The sequence below is a fragment of the Epinephelus moara genome, chromosome 23, assembly GCF_006386435.1.
Source record: "Epinephelus moara isolate mb chromosome 23, YSFRI_EMoa_1.0, whole genome shotgun sequence".
Taxonomy (NCBI): Eukaryota; Metazoa; Chordata; class Actinopteri; order Perciformes; family Serranidae; genus Epinephelus; species Epinephelus moara.
The window spans coordinates 15,191,237-15,209,744 of record NC_065528.1 but is presented as its reverse complement, the minus strand read 5'-3'; the positions used below and the strand labels follow the sequence as shown (position 1 = coordinate 15,209,744).

The 18,508-nt window shown below is 41.4% G+C and overlaps 1 long non-coding RNA gene and 2 other non-coding genes across 3 annotated transcripts; 2 read left to right on the top strand and 1 right to left on the bottom strand.

The window, feature by feature from the left end:
- Nucleotides 1-9,544: 9,544 nt before the first annotated feature.
- LOC126385005 (uncharacterized) lies at nucleotides 9,545-12,440 on the top strand. Its single transcript, XR_007569377.1, has 2 exons — nucleotides 9,545-10,158; nucleotides 10,274-12,440. It is a non-coding gene; the product is annotated as an uncharacterized LOC126385005 (long non-coding RNA).
- A 1,243-nt stretch (nucleotides 12,441-13,683) lies between these two features.
- Nucleotides 13,684-13,756, top strand: trnak-cuu (transfer RNA lysine (anticodon CUU)). Its single transcript has one exon. It is a non-coding gene; the product is annotated as a tRNA-Lys (tRNA).
- Nucleotides 13,757-14,354: 598 nt separating this feature from the next.
- Nucleotides 14,355-14,427, bottom strand: trnak-cuu (transfer RNA lysine (anticodon CUU)). The gene has a single exon. It is a non-coding gene; the product is annotated as a tRNA-Lys (tRNA).
- Between the last annotated feature and the right edge of the window lie 4,081 nt (nucleotides 14,428-18,508).

The window sequence follows — 18,508 nt, the reverse complement described above, 5'->3', positions numbered from 1 at the left end:
TTCCCCTTTTGCCTACTCCCCATTCCCTTCTATCTCCCTCTCCTTTCTTTTTTCCTCTCCTCTCCTCACTCCCTTCCTCTCCTCCCCTCTTTCTGTCCTCCTCTTCCCCTTCTTCCTTTTTCTGTACTCTCTTACTCTTATTTTCCCCTTTCTTCTTTTCCTCTGCTTCTTTTTATCTCCTGAAATTCCTCTCCTGCCCACTCCTCTCCTCCTCTTCCTTCTTTCCTTTCCTTTTCACATATCTTCTCCTCTCTGTCTTCTTTCTCTCCTCTCAGCTGCTCCTCTCTCCTCCTCCCTGTCCCACTGCAGATGAGGTGTAGGGGGACTGCAGTCAGAGCCCTCTCACCTGTACCCTCCTGATGTTATATAACCACTCTTATTACTCTTTCATGCATAGAAACAAAAGTCAGCCAGACAAAAGGGAATCCCTCCTTCGGCCACAGAAGGTACCTGCTGGACCCACTTCAGTCTCACTCTGTGTCTCTGTCACTCCCTCTACAGTTTGATTGGGTAAAGGACGCTCTTGATCACAGCTGTTACACAAGGCAGCCGCAGTGGAATGCTGATGCAGGAGACAGTGCTTCGTTTGCTGTAAATGCAAATGAGGAAAGAGTTAGGAGTTAGAGATCCTGTTCTTCTGTGGTGTGAACTAACATCTTCCTCAGCTTTTTACTCCCTTTATTTCGAGATACAGTTTGTCCCTAATCTCCGAGTCCACGCAGATGAGGTACAAAGAATGCAATGCAACAGTTAGAATAGGGTAAGATGGGGGAAGATGCCCCCACCCCCTTAATCCCTCTTCAAACCAATGCATGGCACTAAGGACGCATATTTGGTCTGCTTTAAACGAACCCTGGTCCGCTTCCACGGATAGTTCGGTTCGTTTGGAGTGGTGTCATTCGAACTCTGGTGCGGACCAAATGAGTGAACCGTGGTCCGCTTGAAAACCTGGGGTCTCAGTTCACTTACAAGTAAACCCTGGTGCGGTTTGCTTACAGTGGGAAATACAAATGCAATGCAATGGAAGTGAACCAAAGAAAGGACGTGACGTAGAGTGCAGTGCATTTTGGGTAGAAAAAAAACAAAGCCAACAGTGCGAACCGGTAGAAGCAGTTCTTAAATTGTTTAGCGAGAGGGTCACGGCACGCAGATTTAATCAGTCGGCGGATCAGTATCGCATCAAGGTTAAAAAAAAAACTGCGACAGCAATATGTTAAGGTTTGCGACTTAAGGGGATGGATTTCCATTTTTGGTCCTGGCGTGACGTTGTCCAGACGGTTTGGTCCGCTTTAAAAAGTGCAGTGTGAAAGTGAACTGAACCAAATGAAGGTGTGAAATTTTTCGGCATTACCCGCCCAATCGAACCGTGCCCCTGGACTATCCTGGTGTGAATGCGCCCTGTATTGAATGGCTATGCTGTAGTGAAATATGACATTTCATCTGAACTGATCTAAGTTTTTCTATTAAGTTGTACATAAAAATATGGCGTGATTTTATATAAATGACAATGGCGGATTTATGGGGAGATCCATTCAATTTATTTCTATAGAAAAAAAAACATTTTAGAAAATGTTTGAAAACATCTAGGAGCATCCTGCCTCAAAATAATATTTAATTATGGTCACATGTGACTTTATATTGTTCATATCTACATATAATAGTTGTATAGTATTGTAGTTTTAACAGTTTGCTAGCGCTATTAGCTAACAATCGTTAGCATTGCTGGCTATCTTGAATTAGCCAACATATTTTTAGCAAGCTTGCTGGACGAAGACATCATGAAAAACAACAATAGGTCTGTGGGAAAGGCTACAAGACTGTGAGGTCATCCATTAATGGGTCAGGGCTGGGCGGCACAGTGGTGCAGTGGTTAGCATTGTCACCTCAAAGTAAGAAGTTACTGGTCCAAACCCATTGTGGGGGGCTTGAACCCGGGTTGTGCGGAACCTGCATGTTCTCCCCGTGTCAGCGTGGGTTTTCTCCAGGTACTCAAGCTTCCTCCCACAGTCCAAAAACATGCAGGTTAATGGTGACTCTAATTTGGTCGCGAATGTGAGTGTGAATGGTTGTCTGTCTCTATGTGTCAGCCCTGTGATAGTCTGGGGACCTGTCTAGGGTGTACCCTGCCTCTTGCCCAGTGTCAGATGGGGTAGGTGGGGCATGCAAGGAAATCAGAACTATACAATCAGATGAAAAATGGAAATACTGTTAAGAACAAATACAGTCTCAATGCCAGTCTGTCATTGGTCTGTCCCCTTCTTTGGTTCAGACTAAATCATCTCAACAACAGTGCTAATTGGCATCTGAAGCATGCTAACGTTCTAAATTAAGATGGTGAACATAGTACACAACATACCTGCTGGGGTAGAGTATCTCAACTCTTGCTGGGATAGAGGGATATTGTTAAGTGTTGAGGCTACATGGCCCGACAAATAGAGGTTATTCAAAGGCACACTGCAAACCGAGTGCTATGGGAAATCATCGGCAAGATGGCCGCACAAGCAACAAAAGAAACCCCTTTTTTGGCGATAAAGATTTTAAAAATTACGATAACCATCATATTATCTTAGTTTAATGTTTTTTCTTTATAACAAGCCTAACTAAAAAATCGCTAGCACGCTGATGTAGTAGCTAACTAGCTAGCTGGCTGACATTACATTGTTCCTGTTTGTCTGATTTTTGCGGGGCAGTCTTGCTTTTTGACATATTTCCATGTCACATTGTCCCGCTTTGATGGCAAATGACACCCGGAATTTAACTAAAGCACAGTAGTGAAGTTGCTGCACTTGTTATTGCTCGTCTGAGATCAGCACGGACTGACAGGAGGAGCACGAATTGCTAGCTTTAGCCTACTGAGCACTACTAGTGGCCTGGTAATTAAGCAGTGTTCTTTTTTTCATTTGATGACTTCATTGATTGTGTGTGTGTGTGTGTGTGTGTGTGTGTGTGTGTGTGTGTGTGTGTGTGGTGATGGCTGGGATTCCTCTTCTGCTCCTTTGACTTTTTCATCCATTGCGAGAACAGGCTGTCCTGGGTCATCTTCCACTTCCCCGCACTCTCTCTCTCTATATATAACAACCACTGTGGAGAGGGATGGAAGGGTGTGTGTGTGTGTGTGTGTGTGTGTGTGTGTGTGTGTGTGTTTGTGCCTTTATGTGCTTGCAGAGGCCTTTGAATGTAAGGGAGGGGTTCTTTGGATTAAGTCATCAGCGGGTCAGTCACATATTTTGAGCTAGTTACCTGTGCGGTGCCACCACTGTGTCTTTTCTTTGTAGTACAGCAGTTTGTAACTCTTTAACTTAAATGTTCGTGTTAAATTACCTGTTATTGAACTAAAGTAACAAACTCCCTCCTCCCTCATTCTTTTCTGCTCCTCCATGCCAACTCAAACACCAAGAAATCAGCCTGGACTCGTTCAGGAGCCTCATCTTCTCATCTTCTCTCCTCACCTCCCCTCCATTCATCTCCACATAATTACTGAGATGGCACATGCTTCATTGGTACATAACAAAATCAGTGCGTGGTTTTGGATAGGAATCTACAAGTTGAAAGATCTCTAAGAAGTTAGAGTGAACGTCCCTCTGTTCCCTTAGGGATCCTAACCGGTTTGTGTCCATGTAAATGGGGCAAATAAATCAGAAGTGATCGCAAACTGGAAATAATTATGTCTGAGCACTGATCTCGTCAGATGTTGACACACACACGCTGTACATACCATCATTAGGGGCGTGGTCGTAATCTCACCCAGCGGTGTTAAATGTAAATAATTAACAGTCGCCATTCATTCAATCTTTTTATGGAGGCTCGGCAGGTAAACCTCCACCCAGACATAAAAATAAACCCACGACTGTGCACTAATAGATTACATTATCTGAGTGTAAGTCATGCTGGTGCTGACAGTGCTGATCAATAACCTGTCAAACAGTGTGCTGATAGTAACATTTTAGCCACTCAGGGTTCAATATCTCTTGTCTGTTTGGCTGAGTTGTGCCCGAGTGGGTTTCCACTGAGACTAGACTGACACAAACTAGTGACCGTCTGATTATCAGCACACCATACTGAAAGTTGCTTACTGTAAATGGCCAGAAAAAGAGGTAGGTATCGCCCGCATACCTTCGTATACACTCCACTACACCACTGCGTACACCTACAAAAAGTAATCCACCACAATCTGTATGTAAGTCACATAATCATGATCCTGTATTTCGTGTATAATAATAACAAATGTATAACAAATGTGCCGAAACAACGCAGGACTTTCCCCCAGGAGACTGGTGTTTAGGACCGTGTAAAACAAAGTGAACTTTGAGTTATTTTAAGGTACATTATCACTATTTTTCTTTTCCGAAGCCTCACCAAAGTAACTTCTCTTGTCTAAACCTAACCTACGTAACTTTATGTTATGAAAACGTCATTCATTGGGCGCTAATTCATTAGGTATCATACAAACAGTTGTATTAGGATATTTCAGTCAGGACCACTTTAGTCAAGGAAAACTTTATTTCTACTTGCAGTATTATATTTTGCCATTCTGGCTCTGTTCTGGGGCCTCTCTGCCTTTCCTCTGGCCTATGCAGAAAGCCTGAAGCAGAGAGAGCACACCTCCCTGCCCTTCTATGCGCAAACGAGTGAAACCTTACAGCAGACAGAGCACGCCTCTCTGCCCCTCCATGTGCCTACATGGAAAGCCTGAGGCAGGGAGAGCAGCAGCAAAGACCCCCCTGGGAACAGAACAGAGCAGCATCAGTGACAAACAGAAATGACATTGATGAGTCAGACACAGCATGAAAAGGAGGAGCTGGGGTGGAGGCAGGTTGCAAAGCAGCTTGCAGAGAAAGCAGCAACAGTAGGCATGCCAGAGCAGTTTAAATAGGGTGCCCTGAATAACATTTGAAAATTGTTTGCATAGATAGGAATCACGTGATCTGTCAGCTGACTCCCTTCCATCAATCAGCTGCTCCATCAGTTGATTGGGCTGTTTGAGATCAGCTGATGTAGCTGGGATGTGAGCTTGACGCCACGTCCTGCCTCAACTAACACTATGCTCTATGTTGCTTTGGTCTGGACTAAAATATCTCAGCAACTATTGCACGGGCTGCCATAAAATTTTGGTTTACAACCAAATAACTGTAAAACTAGGCCATCAGCCTCAGCTGTACTTTTTATTTATTAATAATTGGCAAATGTTAGCATGAAAGCTAAGATGGTAAACAACTGATAATCATCAGAATATTAGCATTTAGCTCAAATAGTTCTGAAGCATGACTGTAGACTGACTAATCGTGTAATTGTTTAGGGTCTGATAATGATATTACAGTAACTGACCAATATCATTACTATAAAAATAAATCTGATTGATCATTAGAGAGATTTCATGTAGTCAACCTGGATCCACATAAACATCAGACAGAGATGAGGCCGATGTGATGGTTTGCGGATAAACAGCAGGCATAAAATGGACCAAACTGAGTAGGTAATTCTTTTTGGTCAAATAATTTGGAAAATATGACTCAGCTTGTTGCGCAATATCCCTAAAACACAAACAATCTAATTCACTAAAGGTCAAACTCTTCAGTCAGTCAACAAACCTGTGCTGCCTGATATGTTTTTTAATGACTATGTTTTCATCTTTTCCCGGACCCGTCTCACTAGCTCACTCTAGCCCTCTCTCCGTCTGATCACTCCCAGTCAAGAGGGAAAACTTTGCCATTGGCAGAGGTGTAAGCTTTAGTGGATTTACTTTTGCAAAACTGCACACAAAGTCAAAGTATTGCTCTTTGAGATGGTGAGTAACACATTTTCACATGCACCTAAACCCTGTTTCCTTGGCACGGCGCCCCATCGTCTGGCACAGATGGGATAACCACAGAATCAGTGCTGGTTATTATCACGTCATTATGTTGATTATACCTTGAACATCTTGATAAACACCAGTAAATCTCCAGCTTTAGTGTGATTACACTGGCAACACATTTTTATGATGGTACCTGATGTGACCTAAATCACAGCAGTTGTTATTTAGCAGCAAACAACACCAACAAAAATGAATCATGTGATCTGGGCCTCTCTCTTTTTTGGACAACACAATGATGCCACTTGATTTGCAGCCATACAGTACTTTCCTCCCTCCCTCTCTGTCTGTCTCTCTGTATTCAGGTCACCTTTTATTGCATAACAGCTCATTCATAAAACAGCACCACGCCTCAGGGAAGGGATGAGGAAAAGACTGTAGATGACTGCTGCTGAGACATATAGAAAATGTCTACACAGGGAGGATTTTTGCTGCATAGCTGTGCTGAGGTTATGTCATGCTGTGGTGCAATGTACCTACTGTATATGTCAGATGGAAACCTCTGTGTCTCCACTCAAGTTAGCAGCAAGGCTTTGCTTTTTTTTTGCGGAATCTGCATTACCTGTAGAGTTTCCAACACTTTTCTACTGTAAAAATAAAAATAAATCATAAATTGAATAATAAAATAATAAGGGGGGTGGGTTTAGTTACCTGTAATCTAAGATATTTACTTTTGGAAATGAGAAAAGGTGAAATATTTTGTCAAGGAGATTGATCTTATTACGAGATGCGTAATGCTTCCAGACATAGGTGTAGATTTAGGGTGGATGCAGGGCAAAATTAAAGACATTTACACCAAAAATTGATGCAGGAAAGAAAAAAAAGGTTTATACTCAAAAATTTGGGGGGCAGAAGACCCTTACACCTCTTTATTCTCCTATGCGCAAGGCGACGTTATAGTTATTTAGCCTGTTTCTGTTTTTGTTTTGACTCTCTTTGTGGTTTTGTGTCTCTTTGTGGTCATTTTGTGTCTTTATGTAGTTGTTTTGTGTCATTTTATAACTGTTCTGGTCCTTTTGTAGGTTTTTTTGCATCCCTTTGCCGTTATTTTGTTTCACCTTGTGATTGTTTTGCCTACGTTTGTAGTCGTCATGAGTCTCCTTGTGTCTCTTCGGGCTGTTTTGCATCTCTGAGTCGTCGTTTGTGTCTCTTAGTAGTCTTTTTATGTTTCTTTGTGGTTATTTTCAGTCTCTTCCTGGTCAGTACATGTGTCTTTAAGTAACATTTTGCAGGTGGAGGCCCAGTAGGCCCTAAATATTGAAGCGAAACCTACTCTGTTGCTTTCAAAATCTCTCTCACTGTGCTGTGGGAGGCTAACAAAGCTCTGTAGATTAGTATATTTAAATTAAAAAATAATTAGTCGGAATTTCTTGCCCTTACATTTGCCAGACTAAATTCCATCCCTACTAACATTACAAAACATTAACTTGTTTTGAAGCCTCAAGTTTTGCATTTCGCTATCTTTGGTGTTTGGAGCCAGAAATGACCATATTTGGGCAAAGAGCGTGGAGCTTTGAGGCGTGGATCCGACTGAGACGCTAAGCACACAAATGTAAACAGGTGAGTTAATAACAAGACAAGATGCTTCAGGGTCCGGGTGGCTAAACTGAAGTGAAAAAAGACTGCTTGACCAGACACTGGAATTTCACCATTAACACCATACAAATGATATGCTTTGTATGACCAGGGCCTCAAAGGAAACTGTGAGATGAAGGGAAACATTCAACATGTTCTCACCCCACATCATCACATATCCCTGCTTCATCATTGGCCTTTCATGTCTACAAATTACATGCTAGGTATCCACCTGCATCTGCTGTTGATGTTCCAGGACACATAGTTAAGTTTAGGCAACAAAAGCAGGTGGTTAGGTTTAGAAAAAAAACATCACGGTTTGTCTCTACATTAATTTGGGAAACAAACACCAGGTTCCCAGATGAAAGTCCGGCGTCATCCACCTCCCGTCCCTCCCACTTTATAGGGACCCTTCAGCTCCTTATATATGTTGTTACAGGCAGTGAGTCAACCTGACGCCATCTAGCGGTGTATCGTACTGCCGCAACAGCTGCCGTAATGTCGTGAAAGATTATGTCCAGCCCCACAAACTGACGCTGCCCAGCGGGAAAGGTGGTTCTTTGCGTCAGCTTTTTGACACTGAAATCACAGACAAAGCGGCAGTTATTCAAGGACTTCAAAATGAGAATGGGCTGCAACATTGCTGAGAGCAGTACTAAGAAGAGGCTAAATTATACAACAACATGCTTTCATGAAAGTGCCAAAATGCTAAAAGGAAGTAAACAAACTGAAAACATCTCTGACAAGCCCAGTGTTCTGCTAATATGAAAACAACTTCAGGAAACTAGGAGTGAATGAGTCATCATGGGCCTACAGTCACCTAACTGGAGAAAAGGGAAGAGTAGAGCAGTGTCAGATATGGCCATACCTTCAGGCACAACATCCTCACCATGGCTGAGTCTGTGTTGTCTGTCCACAGATTGATTAATACGTCGAAAGATTACAGAAGACGCATAGAAACAGATACATGTAAGACTTGCCTTCTGTTGCCATTAAAGTGTTCAATAAGGCATGTTCTGACAGGTCTGTTTGTTTTGCACACATGCTATAAAGCCAGATGTAAAGTGGATGTTTGAACTCCATTAATTCAGTGAATAATTTTCCTGTGGTTCATCCAGTGTCACCAAAACAAAATTAGACTTGTCAGAACACATATGAACACAGGTTTTTCCTGCACTGGCTTTGGTCTCTTGAGCAAAACATTTTATTTTTCTGCTTTTTTTCTAATTTAATATCCTTTGTCCTTTCATGTATTTAAGTAAATTATGTTTTTAAGCATGCAAGTTTTTTTCTTGCTTTTGCACCTGAGCTATATTTTTGGATACAAAACCTACGCAGATGAAAGTTCACTATCATATTATGACATTACAAGGTGTATTCCTGGATTTTCCTTCACCTCCTGCTAATCCTTAAAGCTTTTAAATGTACTGCTGTATTTATAAGAGTTTTGCATACAACAAGAAACCTTTCATTTGCGTTACCCACAGCAGCACTTAAGTCAGTGAGCTGTTATTTGTTCCCTCTGTAAAACTCCCCAAGGTTAACCTCATCTCTCAAAATGTCTTACTGGAGTCTAACTCTCTTGGAGGAGTTGCAATAAGATGTCCTGTTTTGATTCAGTCGAGGCACTTACTCCTCAGATATGACAGTGCTGATCAAGGCAGCACTCCGGTTTGGGTAGATGTTTGATTTCCAGTCTGCTACAGGTCTCACTTTGAATTTCAAGTTGGTGGAGACCTGGGGTTGTTTTATGGATGTATTAAGACACCTGGATACAGCGGTGAAGGCAGACACTCGTTCATATGAAAGTTGCTCAGTGGCGCATGAAGTCAAAATGGTTTAACTAACACTTCTAAAATTACCCGGACGATCGATGCTGCTACCGCATCACTGGGACAATTGAGCAGGTGCACTAGAGACTTCGACTGCTTGAGCCAGCTGCTTCCAGTTTAGCGCCCCGCTAACATGAACGGGAATAAAATGATTCAATGGTGGGGCTTGTTTAGACTTTCCAGATGTTATCGCACCAAATGGACCAAATCCTGATAGTGAAACAAGACATTTCATATAAGTGGTGACGCTCAAAGAAATGTATCCATTGATTTACAGACGTCTTTTTCACAATGTAAGTCTATGGGAAAAAGTCTTTTTGGGCCCCATGGCATCATGTGATGGACCCAGAAGTTGTAATTTCACTGTTCGGCCGCTATGAAAATTGGCTTCAAAGCTTGGTCCGTTTTCTGGGGGCCTGTTTGTAACATGGGACAGTTGGAACACCTTGAATTCCTTCAATCAGGAACAAGCTACAGTGATGACACTCACTCTGCCCGGTGTATTTTTTGGATACTGTCTTGAGATCAAATGTTTAGTATCATTATAATCAGTGTTTCTGTAAGCTGAAAATAGAAATGACTAACGTGTCAAACTAGCAGTCAGGCTTGTTGACATAGTGTGAAACATGACTGATGATACTGGGATGGTTGTAATGCCTTATTACAACTGTCTCTGTGCCCCAGACACACCAAGGACTCATCTGATGAAGATAAATTCTTAACTGTGTTCCTGGAGAGCTGCTCCAGGTCAAGGGAGGTCTGGCTGCAGTGTTGGTGCCGTAGACGTCACAGATAGAGGTGACCTTTACATTTGCCACAACTGTGACTCAGAGTGATTCCATCTACCACATTATAATTCGAGGCCTGCTCGCTTTTTTGTCATGTGGCCCACCAGAAAAGGTAATCATTATTCAGGCTGTTCTTATGCACGTTTGTATGTTTTTCTACAAAGTAATGCACCAAAATTCGTACATATCCCATGTAATAACGAGCCTGTAATTTGTGCATCACCCAGGTAAAGGGAAAGCTGCGATCACATGACGGATGCGCTGATGGGAGAAGGAAGCGGTCCTTTAAGGAGCCAGGTTAGGGCGGTGGATGGGTCGCAAAACACAAGACTTTCCGGCAAGACCATCCTCAGGAGACTGGTTATGAGTCTATGAGTACTGAGTTACTTTAAGGGATATCGTCACCATGTTTCTTTTCCCAGACCCACTGAGCTCCTACCGACTGAGCTAGCAAAGCTATAAATGACCGAAAAATGGGTCAGATACTGGCTGCATTAAAGGATGACATTTAAAGAATATCTGTGATCCAGAGCCTGGGTCAGGATTGCCTCCACATGGCTCTCAACATGGAGGTTGCTGAGCTGGTGGCTTGCGGCTAACAGTGCTAACAGCACAAAGAGTGCTAACAACAGCAAATATGCTAACAGAGCCAACAGTATTAATGAGGGGCAACTGGACCAACTACCACAACAAAGAACAGTAACTTTACAGGACTAATACTGATGTCCATAGCTTTATTTTAAGTACGTAACTTTACATTAAGTACGTAACGTCATTCGCGGGATGCTAATTTGTAGGAAATCATACAAACTGTTATGGGTGCATTTTTGTAGTATATCATAAGAACTGTTGCGTGAGGATACTTTGCATTATTTAAAAGAAAATAACAGTCACAATAACCGGACTGATTAATAATATTTTTCATTTTGATTATTTGATTGATTCATTTTGTATATTTTAGACATGTCATAACTGTCCCTGTCCACTGGGAAGGTTGTAAACATGGCTGAACCATATTTAAATCAATTTTGCAACCTGCATGTATTTCATAAAACCACTTAAATACATTGTTTCAGTAAGTGACGCATCAAAGTTTATTTTATATTAAATTAGCTATTGCAGTGTAAATGTTTTTTTATTTATTGGGTAAATCGTGTGACAGCTGTCCATGGTCTCCCCTACTTGTTTAGGTGAATGATGTCTTTCTCAGCCTGGTGTGTCATCATCACTGTGGGGTTTTTGTCTCAGACAACTTTCCCACATTCTGGCAGCCACACTGTCACAGTCTGGTTTTGTTTATGCCCCTTTAAGCCTAATCTTCACATGATTATAGAGTGTCTGTGTTTTTGTCCTACCTCAAGGAGACAGAGGCATCATTGTTAGAGGAACATTTGTCTGCAGGTAGCCTCAACAGTCTGAGTGGCAGCAGTTAACCGTGGCACCACATAATAAAGTCTAGTAGTCATAGTAAAGTCAGCAAAAATAGGTTTTCACATACTTATTTACATGTTATTTATTTATATTCCCTTCTTTTATTTAAATATTAATCTGCCAATAAAAAAACGCAAGCCATGATCCCGCCCTAATTGTCCCCGTCTCTCAATTTGCACCGGGTAATTCATCCCTAAGTGATGTTTACCCATGTTGAGTCTATTCCAGCTATCATAATGAAAGGCTTTAATATACACCAACAAGCACCCATTGTGTCCTTCAGCCCTCACAACCAACCTATTGTGATTCCTGAGACCTGTATTTATGCTGTTGTATAAACTGCAAAGAGAGATGTTGATGTGAGTTGTTTTCCACAGGAGTCTCATGGGGATGTTTTTTTGAGAAACACTTTGAGCATCACAAATGAAATTTCATTCACATCTACAAAACCTACAAACTATCTGGGTGCAAAGATGCCGCAAGAGGTTATTGAGAATATGTAAAGTTTAGAAGTAGCCTAGCTTGTGTGAACTGGTGAACTGACCCTTTAAATAGCCCAGGAGGAGTGAGACTGTGTATTTGAGGGCAGAAAGCTAATTTCTGTGAAGCATGATGTCCTACAACACAAAAATACCCAAAAAAAATGTGTATAAAAATAAAATAAATGTTCAAAAGCATTTTATTATTTGTATTAATGGTCTTCTAAACAATTCCTGTCAGTATGTAATGATGGTTTATCCAACTACAGTAAGTTATGGTAAAATAAAATGTATGTTAACTAATACTACCTGTTGCCACATGGGCACAATAATGACAATGTGGTCACATTTCCTAATTTTTTTCAGGACCTGAGCAGTAGCGTTCTGAATAAGCTGAAGTTGCCAAACAGCTTGTTTTGAAAGTCCCACAGACAGAGCATTGCAGTAATCTAATCTACTGGAAATAAAGGCATGGGTGAGCCTTTCAAGGTCTTGCTTTGACATCATTCCTCTGACTCTAACAATGTTTTTTTAAATGGTAGTAGGCAGATGACGTTACAGATTTGATGTGACTGTGGAAATTGAAATTCAAGTCCAGGATAACACCAAGGTTTCTTGTGTGACTCTTAGTTATAAGAGAGAGGGATTCCAGGTGAGAGCTGACACTTTGTCTTTCTTTCTGTGGCCCAAAGCCAGTACAGCTCAATACAATACAGTGCTCAATACAGTGACACAGGCGTTCTTCAGGTTTATAATCACCTGGTGAAAGCATTATGTATATTTGCGAGTCATCTGCATAATTACTGTGGGCTATGTTATTATTTTGAATGATTTGGTCTATTGGAAGCACATCGAGATTAAACAAGAGTGGTCCAAAAATGGATCTCTGTGGGACCCCACATGTCACAGCCATCTGCTCTGACAATCGAGACAAAGTACTTTCTGTCATGAAGATATGACTTGAACCATTTAAGGACAGTTCCAGAGAGTCCGACCCAGTTTTCTAGTCCTTGTAACAAAATGGTGTGGTCCACTGTGTCAAAAGCAGCACTTAAATCCAACAGCACTAAAACAGAGAGTCGTTGTTCAGCTGAATGTCATTTATTATCTTTATAAGTGCAGTCTCAGTGCTGTGATGGGTCCGAAAATCGGACTGAAAGTTATGCAATTGTTCGGCTTCAGAAGTTGCTAAGTAGCTGGTAGACAACTTTTTCAATAACTTTACTTAAAAACGGTAAGTTTGAAATGAGCCAATAGTTGTTCAGTGCAGTGGCATCAAGACTGCTCTACTTTAGGAAAGGTTTGATGACTGCGGTTTTCAAAGCATTTGGAGAAGTGCCAGGTTGGAGGGAGACATTAAATATAAGAATGCTGTAACATCATCTTTAACGCGACACTCACTGAATCCTTTTACTGGCAACCAAACAGAGGAACACCTGCATTTTGTCAGTTGTATATGCGGTGTATGTGATGTATGGTGTACTTTTGTTGGCTGCCATGTTTTTTCTTCAAGTGATTAAAAAAAATCCGGTCGCTATTGACTGTAGCTTGGCCATTTAAAAATGGCGGGTCCATGCAGGATGTCCCGTATCACACTAGCGATGATCGTCTCTGACCAACCAGTGGTTTGCAGTGTCTTAAGTCCACCTTCTAAAATTGGCTCAGCTCACTTGGAACCTCGAGTCATGCTTCACCATCAAAAATGAGTCTAATTTTGGCTTTAAACAGCCCGGCTAGCTCAGTCGGTAGAGCATGAGACTCTTAATCTCAGGGTCGTGGGTTCGAGCCCCATGTTGGGCGGTGAGATTTTGGGATGGAGCAGGTACTTGCAGTACTGGACCCATGATGGAGGCATTTAAAATATGTCAACAATATCTGCTGTCACATAATCCTCAGACATCTGTGATTGTTGTACAGTGCTGTTGTGTTACCCGGTATCAACAAATGCGGTTCAAGAAGATCAAAAGAGGAGCATAAACTGTTAAGGCAAAGCAACCAACCACAAACTTCTGGTGGATTGTGAGAACAGTTGACCCAGAAATACAACCCTTCACCCTCCTGAGTTTTCTCAGCCCATGAGAGTTAAAGGAACTTCACAGCATTAATATGGCAGCAAACAACTATTTTCTATGTGAAGATGTAGTTGAGTAATGGCGTCTTGAGCAAAGAGCAAAGTCACAGTCTCTTCGTATGCCTTGTATTATGAGCTTCTCCGTTGTGGTAAACAGTCCGGGCTGCCATGAATCTCAGTGCATATGAGTGTGTCCCTTTGCCACACGAGGCACTGCACTCTTACAGCAATCACAGCTGATAATACCATTCTGTGTCATGATGGCTGGACTTTTTTTTGTCATGGACACATGATGTTGAGAAAGATTCCCCTTCTCAAAAACCTCAGCGCCCAACGTGGGGCTCGAACCCACGACCCTGAGATTAAGAGTCTCATGCTCTACCGACTGAGCTAGCCGGGCTATGAGTGTCAGGAAAATGGATCCAATTTCCACTCTGCGTTGGTGACTGTGGTGTTGCTGCTGCGTTCAGCTCAGTGTTAGTTGATGCACAGTCCTGTCAATATCCCTGCTTGCAGATTAACATAACTACTATACATAACCCTGCACAAAAAACTGAACAGTGAGCTGCACTGACATGAACAACACTGTAAATGTGTAAGGGCTAATAAACATGATCATAAACTGAACCTCGGCGTTCTTATAACACATCCATGGTATAGGGTGTCCTGTGTTGTGCTAGTGACAATCGTCTCCCACTAGTCAGTAGTCTGGAGCGTCTGAACCCCACCTTCTAGTATCGGCTCAGCACCTTGGAACCTTGACCAAGATGGTACCAAAAATGTAACAGGTACTATCCTCAACTTTTGCTAATGGAAAACAAAAAACGGGTGAGTTGAACTGAACTTGGGCTTCCACTTAGCTAGTAAGCTAACGTCAACTGCTGTTTCTCTGACTATTTGGCTAATAATTATTGAGTAAAGTCAACATAATAACTTTTCTTAAAAACTGAAGTTCTCATGAAGCTAACAGAAGACAAAGTGAATCGGTTCTCTGAGGTCCATTAGCAGAGGCGTCACAGGCTCTATATTCAACAGTGACAGCAGCTCGCATCCATCTTAGCGGCCTTGACCAGCTGTCAGGAGCTCACTTCATCACTGGATGAGCTCCATCCCATGAGAACACTCACCTCACCCACAGCACCTGCAAACAACTGTCCTACTGTGTTTGTCGTGGTAAATAAACAAAGTGAGGCTGAGTTTATTAAAGCTTCATTTTAAGCTGAGGTGTGTAATAATGGAGACATTACAGGAAAACAGATGGCTCAGTCTAAAATTAGCCCGATAGCTGCTGCATGATTATCCATGCACTAAATTTAGGAGGGAATAAATGATGCCTCATTGTCGTTATCTTGATCGGAACATTTATATCTTTTGTGTTAGAAGGCATTGAAGCTTTTTCGTGGCTCTAATTTTCCCTGACTGGCAAGAAGCCATCCCCTCACATGCCTCATGTCTGAAGGCTCGGAGCTGAGGTCAAAGAAGAGACTTAGGGGTGAGCTAATCAGCTCAGGATTTTATAGGCTACGTGTAATCGGAGTTGGCTGCAAACACTGAGTGGATCACAGGAGAATGAAGAAGCAGATTAGACTCCATGTGTGGGACTTTCTGTATGAACATAGATGTAACTATGGGTCTACACTTGAACTCTGTGTACATACCGTACTTGATATGTGCGGCGTACATATAATTTGTGTGTGTTACTATGCAGTTTGAGCCCGTCGTGTTGTCAGAAAGCAGATGTCCTCCCCGACGCTCCTGATAAAGTGAGGACAGCGCGAGGCAGCCATTCAGTTCTGGCTCCTTCATCCCTCCATCTGTCCTGATGCGAGCCAGGAGAAACCGAATCCCTCTATCCCCCCTCACATCTCGGCTAAAAGGAGACCTCTTTAGCTGCCCTCCTTTGCTATGCAGAAAGATGATGATAAACCACTTCAAGAAGCATGATGACAGGACGATTTATTTTCCTCTGAGGTGACTGATAACATGACTGAGCATCTGTTGTAATATTTGGGAGCAGGATTCTAATTTTAGCCCTTTATAAATTACTGACCATCATACATTACATGCAAAGGAAACTACATCTCTATAAATACATTCATTTTCTAACATGTCTCCCTACGTCTCATAGCATTGATACAAACTATAATCCTCTAAAACTGTACTAATCCTATAACAATCCCCATCTTTCATGTTCTTTATCCCTTTATCAATTTTCTACATCATGTGGCTGTTTTGTTTGTGTGTATCACGTCATCAGTAATATTTTATTTGATGTATTTTTAACTTGATTACTATAAACCCTTTTTGTGATGAGCTGCAATTATCCATGAAGTAATCACATCGTAATCAGATCAGTGTGACGCCAGTATAAAACAAGCTGCTAAAACAAGATGATGAGGCTGTCTGACTTCCAGTAACACGCTGACCTGTGGGCTTATCATATTCCCATCACATTCACATGATGACTGCTGACAACATGACTTGTGCATGTAGTGATTTTTTTCAGCAGGAATTTCTGGGTTATCTGGAGAGCAATTATCTCCACCATATACTCAGGATATGTGTGTAACTATGGGGGGATGTAGGTGAAAAAAACAAGTCAGTGGGGTAAAAGGTGGGGACTCTTTTCACAGTTTTGTGCTGATAATGTTAGTGTATGAAAAGTTAACCTTTACATACTATTCATGTCAAATTTGACAGCAGTAAAAGCTCCCTAAATGCCATTCTTTTAGTTTGAAATTATGGGACTTTTCCTAAAGTGCACAAAATGAAAATATTTAAATATGTTTGACTTTTGTACAGGTGCTACAAATTTTGTACATCCACTCAAATTTGACCCGCTTCTATTGACTGGATTTTAGATTCACCAGTGTGGGTTAAATCAAGGATAACTGTGGTTTGAAGGAGTCTTGAAACTCTACACGCCATACTGGGAAGGTATAAAATATTAACAGTATGTAGGGGTTAAGGAACAGCCCAGTCACCAGATTAAAATGTTGCCATTTCTGCAAGCCACGGATTTTTCATATTTGCACGTGTCATAAGTATGACGTAGTTCAGAAATCAGAATACAGATATATAAGTTTGTCAGCTGAGGGGACTGTTGATGGCGTGACACCAAAGTGAGACGGCTGCCAAGCAGCAGACAGCAGCAAACAAAAGCAGGTATTATTTTGGCAAGTGCTCTAGACATTTCCAGGCATGGTGGCAGCGACAAAAGCAGATATTTTTAATAAACTAGAGTCTTGGACATTTCCAGCTTTGTTTGTATCAACCAAACCAGCCATTTTAAGCCCACACATGATTTCCTACCCTTTATAAAGTAGGTTATATGCCTAAACATGTTAACTACAGCGTTGCCACAACATCAAATTAAAAACATTATTTAGAAACGTTTCAATATGTCTGCACTACATATGAAACGCACAAATGTAACTTATCTGTGGTTTGCCGAAATGTACAATGCCAACATTTACTCTGGGTTGCAAGTGATCACCAGAGTTATTACAATTCATCCTGAAGAGAACAAGAACATTGGCAAAAAAGATATTTAAATTAAAACCACAAACGTGAACCAGATGGTGGCACTAAATGAAAAGTTAAGTCATTCAGATTCATCCTCTGGGGATCATGAATGTATGTACAAAATTTCATGGCACTATTCTTGATAGAAAAGGTAAAACTGCCTTTTATACTCTCAGCGTTTTCCTTTTTGAGGGTGGTGCAATTTGACAGTGTGTGTAGGGGAGACCAGGGCCAATTGTAACAAGGGGAAATCATAAAATCTCAGATTGCACCAATCAGAAATAAGACAGACGCAGGAAACTCATCATGCACATGGTCTGTGGTGTATTTCCCTTATACTATCTTACAATTTAATGTCTATGAATTTCAATCTGTCTAGTTTTTATGACCATTCTGTTGCCCAACATTTGATATATTTGTCAAATAATAGCTTTTCTGTTTATAGCCAGCAAGGTAACTGTGTCATGGGTAGTACAGTTGAGGGCAATGATAACACTGTGTTACAATCCTGACACCATCACAATGGTGTTGAACCTAGTAACGACATCAAAATAGCCTTCTAGTGTTTTAATCAATACTGTGACTCTAAAGCCCAATATACACTGTACGATTGTGGGCTGTCCCAGACAAAAGATGACCAACATGAAAGAATCATGGCGATATCATCGGTCATGGCTCTAAAGTGGTGGTCCTACGACGCAGATAGATAGATAGATAGATAGATAGATAGATAGATAGATAGATAGATAGGTACTTTATTAATCCCCGTAGGGAAATTGTTGTGTAAAACAATTGATGACTCATAACTAGTAGAAAACAGATAACAGTTATTTACATAAAAATGTTATCCAAATGGTTCAAGAGGTTTTTGAGTAATGACATCAAACCAAAAATTGTTACAGCTATCCCCAGTCTCCCCTATCTTCAATGTCCTCAGCTGTGTTGATTGTTTATTG